Source organism: Pantherophis guttatus, chromosome 15 (genome assembly GCF_059756535.1).
Source record: "Pantherophis guttatus breed Tessera chromosome 15, ASM5975653v1, whole genome shotgun sequence".
In the NCBI taxonomy this organism is placed as follows: Eukaryota; Metazoa; Chordata; class Lepidosauria; order Squamata; family Colubridae; genus Pantherophis; species Pantherophis guttatus.
Window position 1 is genome coordinate 12,707,466 of NC_142077.1, and position 10,385 is coordinate 12,717,850.

Here is a 10,385-nt window from a genome sequence, read left to right on the forward strand (position 1 = left end):
CACCTGATGGAACCTGACAGATTCCAGACGGAGCTTGGGCCATTTCCTGAGGTTCTGGCACACGGCTCGACTGGAGACCTGGTGGCCGCCTGGGATAGGGCAGCTGCTGGTGCTCTGGATCGGGTTGTGCCTTTGCGGCCTCTGACCCGGCGCCGATCTCAATTGGCTCCTTGGTTTACTGAGGAGCTGAGGGAGTTGAAGCGCTGGAAAAGACGCCTAGAGAGTAGTTGGAGGGCCAGTCTTTCTGAATCTGACCAGACACTAGTAAGATCCCACATTAGGAATTACTTAGTGGCGGGGCTTCCGGGTTTGTCTGCCACTGGCGAAGACGGTCGTTTTTGAAGGACCGCCAGCCCCGCCGCCTGTAGAGCCGCTCCAAGTGAGGGGAGCGGCTTGAAAACTCCTAAATACTGAGGATTCGAGGAGAAGAGTGAAGCAAGAGGCAGGTCGAGCCCCTGTGAACCCCCAGAAGTCTGCTACTGGGGAGGAAACGGGCGCGGCTCCCTTTCAACTTGCGGAGACTCCGGACGGCGTGGGACGACTCTGCTTGTCAGAGCAAGCCGGCTGCAGCAAACATTTAAATTGATGGAAAAATAACTTTGCTATAAAACAACCTCAACCCCTAAACCAAGAAACTGCAAGTAACTCTTTGTTTTTGAACTTTTGATTTGGGAAAAGGCTAGAGTGAGCGGAAACGGCTTGGAAAAAATGGCGCCATTCCAGCGTTAACGAGCTGAAAGGGAGAGTGATCTTGCAAAGTTATTTCAATAAGCTACATTGTAGCACTGCTTGTAGCAAGTGAACAGAGAAGAGTGGAAGAAAAAATTCCTTTTAAAATAAACCTGAGCTTGCTTCAGCTTACTCAATTTCTAATTTGATTAAATCTGGGGGACTTTTTCAAAGGACTTTGTGGAGGTGCAAAGGAAAAAAGACTTCCTTTTTTCAGAAAAGTTAATTTACGTGGCAGAATGGCTTCAAAGAAACAGGAAGGAAAGGCTGTAGGGGAGGGATCTCCCACTCATAAACCGGAACAGCAGCCCCCTCCCAGCCAGCAGGTTGAGGGAAAGGACTTTGATGTCCAAAGTTTGAAGGACTTTATTACCCAGGCTCTGGATGATAAATTTCAAAAATCACAACAGGAAATGAAGAAAGAAATTAATGAATTTAAAGAGGCAATGAAAGAGAATTATGACAAGGTGTCTGACAAATTGACAAATGTGGTTTCTGATTTGGCAGAAACCATTAGCAAAGTGGATTCCAAACTGGAAGAATTTAAATCAGAAGTTAATGTTAAAATGAAGGATACTGATTCTAAAATTGTTGATGTGGATAATAAAGTGCAGAGAGTTGAAAATGAAATTACAATGATACAGTTTCGATCCATGGAATTCGCTATTAGGCTTCGAGGAATAAAAGAGAATGATAGGCAAGATTTGAGACAGATTTGTTCTGATGCCTTGGCTGTATTGTTAAAAATTGATCCAGCAGATGTGGTCTATAAAATAGATAAAATTTATAGAATAAATTCATGGGTGGCTAGACAAAGAAAATTACCCAGAGATGTGGTGATATATTTTACAGATAGAAGAATAAGAAATGATATTTTGCAAAGATCCTTTCTTTCCTCTGTGCAAGTGGAGGGAGCTCAAATTGGAGTTTACAAGGAATTACCACCTAAGATGTTAAAAGATCGAAAAGAATATAGGTTTCTAGTGAATGAATTGCAAAAGCAAGAAATACCATTCCGGTAGGATGCCCCAACTGGTATAATTCTGAAATATAATGGAGAAGGACACCGATTGAATACTTTTCAGAAGGCGGAATATTTTTACTATAATATTCTTAAAGAAAGATCATCATCCCCACGTACATCTACAATGTTGGAGATAAAAAGTGATAAGGAAAAGCAATTTCAGCATGAGAGGGAACAACAGTCCAAGCAGACGGAATTAGTGGAAATGCAGGGAGCTGTAGGAGGAGGAGGCCTTATGGAGGAATCCCTGCTAGAATCTTCACCAATTTTGTCAACAAGAGATGCTGCTTTGGATCTAGCTCGGATGCCTGAAGTTAAGGACCAGCGTATAACTCGTGCAGTCTCCAAGCAAATAAAAGAAAAACAACAACAAGAAAGTCAACATAAAGGGGGAGCTAAAAGCACCACACAAAGTGAAGCTATGGGGGGAGCAAGGCCGAAGACCTCAGAAGAAGCGAGGCAAGGCAGCTCATCGCTTCAGAAAGGTCAAGATGACAATTAGGCTCTTATCTTGGAATGTTAACGGATTAAACTCACCACAAAAAAGGAAGAAGTTATTTACATATCTGAGACAATTTAATAATGACATAATTTGTCTACAAGAAACTCATATTCGAACTCAAGATCACAAATACCTGATAAACTCTAAATTAGGAACACATTTTATAGCTTCAAACTCTCGGAAAAAAAGAATGGTGTGGTTATTTATGTAAATAAAAGATTGTCTGCTAAAATTATAGAAGCAGATGGTTTATAGGTTTATTGCAATTGAATTGCATACAGCAAATGGCCAAATTCTTCTGATTGGAATTTATGCTCTGAACCAACAACAGGATCATTTTTATAAGACTTTACATAATAAAATATTGCAATGGGATTATAGATCTATTTTAATAATGGGAGATTGGAATGGAGTAATTGATTCTAAACTAGATAAAAAGAGTTTGGCGAAAGTAAGGATCAGACTACCACAGACTTTTTTTGATATGAAAGAAGATTTGGAATTAAAAGATATCTGGAGAATTTATAACCCAAAAGAATTGGACTATACTTTTTTCTCTGATAGACATAGATCTTTTTCCAGGATTGACTTTATCTTGTTATCAGATGATTTACTTGTTAAAACAAAAAGAACAAAGATATTTCCAAGAACTTTAACTGATCATAGTTCTGTATGGATAGAAATTGAGATGGGAAAAACTGAGAGAAGGTCATGGAGATTAAATGAAAATTTGTTTAGATATGAAAAAAATATAACAGAACTTAAAAAACAGATGAAAGAATTTTTTGAGATGAACTTGAATAAGGGCACCCCAATTGAAATCGTATGGGATGCGAGTAAAGCGTATATGAGAGGGGTACTCATTTATATGAACTCTAAACACAAACAGAATCGACAAAAGAAAAGACTCGAATTGGAAGTAGAAATAAAGAATAAGGAACAGCTACTCATTAAAAACCCAACAGATGAAAGAATATCTGGTGCTATAAAACTTTTGAAAGATCAATTTCAAATGCTCTTGGCGGAGCAAGCTGCAACAAACTTACAATATGCGAAGCATAATACGTTTTGTAATGCTAATAAACCGGGAAGATGGTTGGCCTACACCTTAAGGAAGAAGCAGAGTATACGGACTATTGAGAGTATTGATATTGGAGGGAAAGAAATTTCTCAACAAAAATTGATTAAAGAAGTCTTTGTAGACTACTACACTAAATTATATGCTAAAGATGATATACAGAATGGACCTATAGAAAAATATCTAGAAGAGAAAAGAGTCTCAAAAATTACTAGTCAACAAAAAGAAAGAATGAACTACCCTATAACAGTTGAGGAAATAATTGCAGCAATTAAACAATTGAAAACAGCTAAAGCTCCTGGAACAGATGGATTGACTGCAGTGTATTATAAAACTTTACAAGCAGAAATGGTGGAACAACTTAGAGACTTATTTTGCAATATACAACAAGGGGGTAAAATACCCCCATCATGGAAATCAGCATATATTACTTTGATACCAAAAGAACAAGTAGGTCCTAAAAAACCGGAAAATTATAGACCAATATCTCTTTTAAATAATGACTATAAAATTTATGCAAAAGTATTAGCCAACAGATTGATGCCAGTAATTCAAGAGGTGATTCATGATGATCAAGCGGGATTTATCGAGGGCAGATATATGAAGGACAATGTAAGGCAAGTAATAAATTTATTGGAATATCTTGAGAAGAATAAACAGATCCCTGCAGTGCTGGTCTTTTTGGATGCGGAGAAGGCCTTTGATAGAGTGGATTGGAATTTTCTATTAAAGACTTTGAAAAAGATGGACTTTGGGGATCAATTTATACAGGCGATTTCGGCAATTTACCAAGAGCAAAAGGCACAGATTATTATTAATGGAAGTTTGACAACAGAGTTTAAAATTGAAAAATGAAGAAGACAGGGATGCCCGTTGTCCCCACTCTTATTTATTTTAACACTAGAAGTCTTGCTAAATACAATACGGGATTCTAATATCTTGAAAGGTATAAAGATTAGGCAAGAAGATTACAGAATAAAGGCATTTGCAGATGATCTGGTTGTTACCCTATCACAACCAATGGAATCAATAATCTTGATGAAGGACATTATACAAGATTATGGTAAAGTTTCAGGTTTCAGAATGAATCCAAAAAAGACTAAAATGATAGTTAAAAACATGACACAAGATCGCAAACATGAGCTTGAAAGGAGGGCAGGTTTTGAGACTGTACCTAAGGTAAAATATCTAGGAGTTCAGGTTGCAGAATCAAACATGAAATTGTTTCAAAATAATTATGAGGTGTTGTGGCGAGAGTTGCAAAAAGATATGGAGACTTGGAAAAAACTGCAGCTGTCTTTACTTGGAAGAATAGCGGCAGTTAAGATGAATATTTTGCCAAGATTTCTTTTTTTGTTTCAAATGATTCCGGTGCTTAAAAGTGATAAACAATTGAAAGTTTGGCAATCTGGAGTGAATAAGTTTGTCTGGAACGAGAAGAAGCCGAGAGTGAAATTGAAAATTATGCAAGATGTTCCAGAAAGAGGAGGTCTTAAACTTCCAAACCTACAGCTATATTATGATGCAGCAGCTTTAACCTTAACAAGTGATTGGTTTGGAAGTAAAAAGGCTGGAATATTGAATGCAGAAAGTTTTGATCTTGAATTTGGATGGCACGCTTACTTATTTTATGATGACAAAGTTGATAAAGTATTTAAAAGTCATATACTTAGAGACTCTTTGATGAGAGTTTGGAAGAAGCACCGACTCAAATGGGATTATAAAATACCGCTATGGCTGGATCTTGGTCATACTTTGTGGAATACAAATATAATGTCACTCGGGGGGTTTTTATATAAAGAGGTTCTTTTTACAGATGCGGGCAGATGGCAGCTGAAGACTTTGCAGACACTGTTGGACGAAGGGATTAATTTAACTTGGTTACAATATAATCAATTACAATCGAGATGGAAAGAGGACCAAAAAACTGGTATTATGTTGCATGAGGAAGAATTGGTTAGACATATAAAAGAGAAAGGTCCAATGCATATCAAAAGGCTTTATAATGTTTTGCTAGAAAGGGACTCAGAATCTGAATTAGTTAAAGACTGTATGATTACGTGGGCACAAAATTTTGAAGAACCAGTGATGTTGGAAACATGGGAAAAAATTTGGGTTCAGATTGTTAAATTTACACAGTCGCAGAATTTGAGGGAAAACTTTTACAAAATGTTTTATAGATGGCATCTAGACCCTAAGAAACTGTCGTGTATGTACCCTAATGTTCAGCCAAAATGTTGGAGGTGTGATTGTACAGATGCTACATATTATCATATTTGGTGGACCTGTAAGAAAGTTAAGGCTTTTTGGATAAAAATTTGGTGAGTCATGCAGAATGTTTTGAAGAAAAAAATTCAATTTTCTCCACAATTGTTTCTATTGGGTATAGCTAAGGGTTTTACAGTGGATGAAACAAAGTTGATTTTGTATATGATTACAGCAGCGAGATTGTTGATAGGTAAATATTGGAAAAATGAAGCTTTGCCTACCGTTCAAGAATGGATTTTGAAGATGGCCAGTTTCGCTGAGATGGCGAAGATTTCAGCATATTTAAAAGACCGCTCACAAGAGACTTATGAATGTGAATGGAAAAAATGGATAGATTATGTGCAGAACAAATATCAAACTAGGAAGTATCAAATAGCTTTTTATTGATAGTATTATATTATATTAAGATAGAAATATTTGAACTATGTGAAGATGAAAAATGATATGGGGGTTGGGGGGGTTTAAAGCTCAAGGTTTTTTTTTATATAAAGGGGACAATGATGGGGTATACTCTATGGAAGTCCGGGGGGAGGGGAGGGTTAGGGGGGTTAGGGAGGGTGGGTTGGGGAGTTCGGGGTGGGTTAGGGGGGTGAAAATGGGGTGAAAATGTAATTGTAAAACTTTTACAATTAAAAAAAAAAGGAATTACTTAGTGGCGATAAAAGCAGCGAAATGTAGTTATTTTGCTGCTCTTATTGCGTCATCAGATAATCGCCCGGCCGCCCTCTTTAGGGTGACCCGCTCCCTGCTCCACCAGGAAGCGCGGGAGGATCCCTTGGAGGGTAGAGCCGAGGATTTTGTTCAGTATCTGTATGACAAAATCACTCAGATTCGGGAAGATTTGGACTCCGACTGGGTAGTCTCAGGGGGAGAGACAGGGGCAGGTCTTGAGAATGTTATCTGGGATGAGTTTGATCCTGTGACCCCTGAGGACGTGGACAGGATTCTGGGTAGATTGAACGCGACCACTTGTTTATTGGACTCATGTCCTTCCTGGTTAGTACTAGCTTCCCGGGAAGTGACACGAGGCTGGCTCCAGGGGATTATAAACGCTTCGCTGAGTGAGGGTGATTTTCCCGCCACCTTGAAAGAGGCGGTGGTGAGGCCTCTCCTCAAGAAGCCTTCCCTGGACCCGGCAATGTTGGTAAATTATCGTCCGGTCTCCAACCTTCGCTTTGTTGCGAAGGTTGTTGAGAGTGTGGTCGCGCAACAGCTCCCCCAGCACCTGGATGAAATGACGTATCTGGATCCATTCCAGTTGGGCTTCAGGCCCGGGTACAGCACGGAAACGGCATTGGTCGCGTTGGTTGATGATCTCTGGAGGGCTCGGGACAGGGGGTGCTCCTCTGTCCTGGTCCTGTTAGATCTCTCAGCGGCTTTTGATACCATTGACCATGGTATCATGCTACACCGGTTGGAAGAGTTGGGGGTGGGAGACACTGTGTTGCAGTGGTTCTCCTTCTTTCTCTCTGACTGGTCGCAGTCTGTGTTGACAGGGGGACAGAGGTCGACCCCGAGGCCCCTCATATGTGGGGTGCCGCAAGGGTCGGTCCTCTCGCCTCTCCTGTTCAACATTTATGTGAAGCCGCTGGGCGAGATCATCCGTGGTTTCAGGGTGGAGTACCATCAGTATGCTGACGACACCCAGTTGTACATCTCCACCCCGGATCACCCCAACGACGCCCTTGAAGTGATGTCCTGGTGCCTGGAGGCCGTACGGATCTGGATGGGGCGGAACAGGCTCAGGCTCAACCCATCCAAGACTGAGTGGCTGTGGTTTCTGACGTCCCGATATAGTCAGTTGACGCCATCACTGACTATTGGGGGCGAATCATTGGCCCCCACGGAGAGGGCTCGCAACTTGGGCATCCTCCTGGATTCACGGCTGTCTTTAGAAGAGCACTTGACGGCCGTGACCGGGTGGATTTTTCATCAGGTTCGCCTGATTCACCAGTTGCGTCCCTTTCTGGATCGGGACTCGTTACGCACGGTCACTCATGCCCTTGTCACCTCCCGCCTGGACTATTGCAATGCTCTCTACATGGGGCTCCCCTTGAGGAGCACCCGGAGGCTCCAACTGGCGCAGAGTGTGGCCGCGCGGGTGGTGATGGGAGCGACATGGCGTTCCCATGTAACATCCCTCCTGCGCGAGCTGCACTGGCTCCCGGTGGTCTTCCGGGTGCGCTTCAAGGTTCTGGTTACCACCTTTAAAGCGCTCCATGGCTTAGGACCCGGGTACTTGCGGGACCGCCTACTACCACCAATAGCCTCCCACCGGCTGGCACGCTCCCATAGAGAGGGGCTCCTCCGGGTGCCGTCAGCCAAACAATGCCGACTGGCGGCCCCCAGGGGGAGAGCCTTCTCTGTGGGGGCACCTACTATGTGGAACGAGCTCCCCCCAGAGATACGGAGGATCCCGGATCTGCGCACCTTCCGCCACGCCTTAAAGACCTTACTATTTCACCAGGCCAGCCTGGCCTAATTTTCCCCCTCTTTTATAAAAGATTTTTAAAATTTTAAATATCTTTTAGTATTTTATATATTCAATTTTAAATTGGTTTTAAAAGTTTGGGGTTTTAAATTTGTCGGGGCCAAAATTATTTAATCTGATTTTATTCTATTTTTTAAATTTTGTATTGTATGTGTTTTTATTGTTTGGCTGTGCACCGCCCTGAGTCCTTCGGGAGTAGGGCGGAATAGAAATCTAAATAATAAATAAATAAATAAATAAATAAATAAATAAATAAATAAATAAATAAATAAATAAATAAATAAATAAATATTGTATTTAACTCACAGAAAAGTTACAGGAGCTTCTTATCTACCACAGACCACCACAATCATTATCTCTGATCCATCCAGAATCTGTCCAGGGTTAAACATCATTGTTTGATTCTTAATAATAATTAATTTCCTTAAAACTTTAATTAGGATCTTTCCCAACAACTGCCTTCCATTCCCCAAAGTCACAGGACCTCCTGTAAATTGAAACACAAAGACTCTTAAGACTTGTTTTCCAGTTAAGTATGACAAGTCCATTCCTCAATCTCCCTCAATCTTCTTGAAAGAATCCATTTCTTCAGTCATCCGTTCTGCCACTTTGAGTCTTCAGGGTCCATGGCCTCTCCAGCCATCTCCAAGCAGCCTGCCTTCAAACCAGACTCCTCCTTCAGGGATGCCAGCAGCAAATTCAGTTCCAGTCCATCCATCCATTCAATCCATCCGATTCAACAATTGTTCCTTGCTTCTGATTATTGTCTTTAAGTTGATTTGAAAGCATTGTTATTTTATCAAACTTTTTAAATGAAGTTTCAAATAAGGCTTGTTAGTTGAAAAACTTGATATTCTTTAAATCACATCAAATTAATTTATTCTAAGATCGTATTAATTACCGTATTAATGACAACATAGAAAAATTGATGAGCAAATTGTTATCCATCACCTTCAGGTTTCCTAGGAAAGATTAAAAAGGATTAAAAACTATTTGAGTATCATTTTGAAGACAGTTTTTATCCAATTATTATCCAGCCCTCAGATTTCTAATCACATGAGAAAATTGTTTGTGAGTCCTTTCCTGAAATCCAATGATATCACCAGAGTTCCCATCATCTATTTAGGAAGTGCAATGATGTGTGAGAGTGACTTTTGGGATGAGGGGAAGAGAGGCTGCCTAGGGAAGGATCAGCTAAGAGGGGAGAATCCTGCAGCTGCATAATGGGAGAGAAAGAAACTCAGAAAGGATCCTGGCTAACTTTTCAGGCTAAGGAAAGAATTGGTGGGAGATTTGTTCATTCAGATTTGCAAAATTTTGTTAATGTTGCATTACAATTAATTAGAATTAGCACATCTGGAGGTGTTTTCCATCAGGATGACCAGGGAGAAGATTAGCCTGACAACTTTCTTCTTGATCAACCCATGCTTTCTGGGAATCAACCTCTTGATTTCAAAGAGTTTATGAATCATCTTTTTTTTTTTTCTCTGTTCATTTTATTTGTCATCTGCTCTAGAATGTTCCTATATTCACCAATTGTATCAATTATATACTTTTTCGATATTTTGTCAGTATATGATTGACAAATTTTTCTCAAACTTTCTTATTCACTTATGGTTTATGGTTTATTAAGTTTGTATACCGCCCTTCTCCCGAAGGACTCAGGGCGGTGAACAGCCAAGGTTAAAATACATACAGTATAAAAATTAAAATAAATTAAAACAGAATTAAATCAATTTGGCTCCCCTAAAATTTAAAATGAAGATGATGACAGTATTTGTATCCTAATTAAGCATATTTGGAGATCAGACAATTGTAGAAGAAAGATTCAATGTGGGATAAGAAACAAAGTTCTCTGTTTTTCAAATTCCTGGATGTTTCCATTCTAGTTTCATCCCTTTCTGGAGAAGAATGAATTTTGGAATATTTCTGACAGGAAACTGTACTTGGACCAAAATGGAGAGATAACAGCAGATCTGGGCATTTTGGGCTTCTTGGTTCTCCCCAAGGGAGATGTCAGGAGTGAGATTCTGGCGTATTTTGAAAGACAGAAACTTTCTATCGACCAAGATACTCTTTCACTGCTAAAGTTGCTCAATAAGGTGAGAGAAATGTTGGTGTCTTTTCTCTGTTTTCCAAAGCCTGAGGTCCCATTTCAAGTGAGCAAAGCCTAGAGTCTCCAGGGTTGTGGGCCTCCCATGCCAGGTGGTGTCATCTAATGGAAGCTCTTCAACAGACGGGACCTAAGTAGAGTGGCTTTGTCATGTTTTATGGAAACCTTTCAAGAACTTAC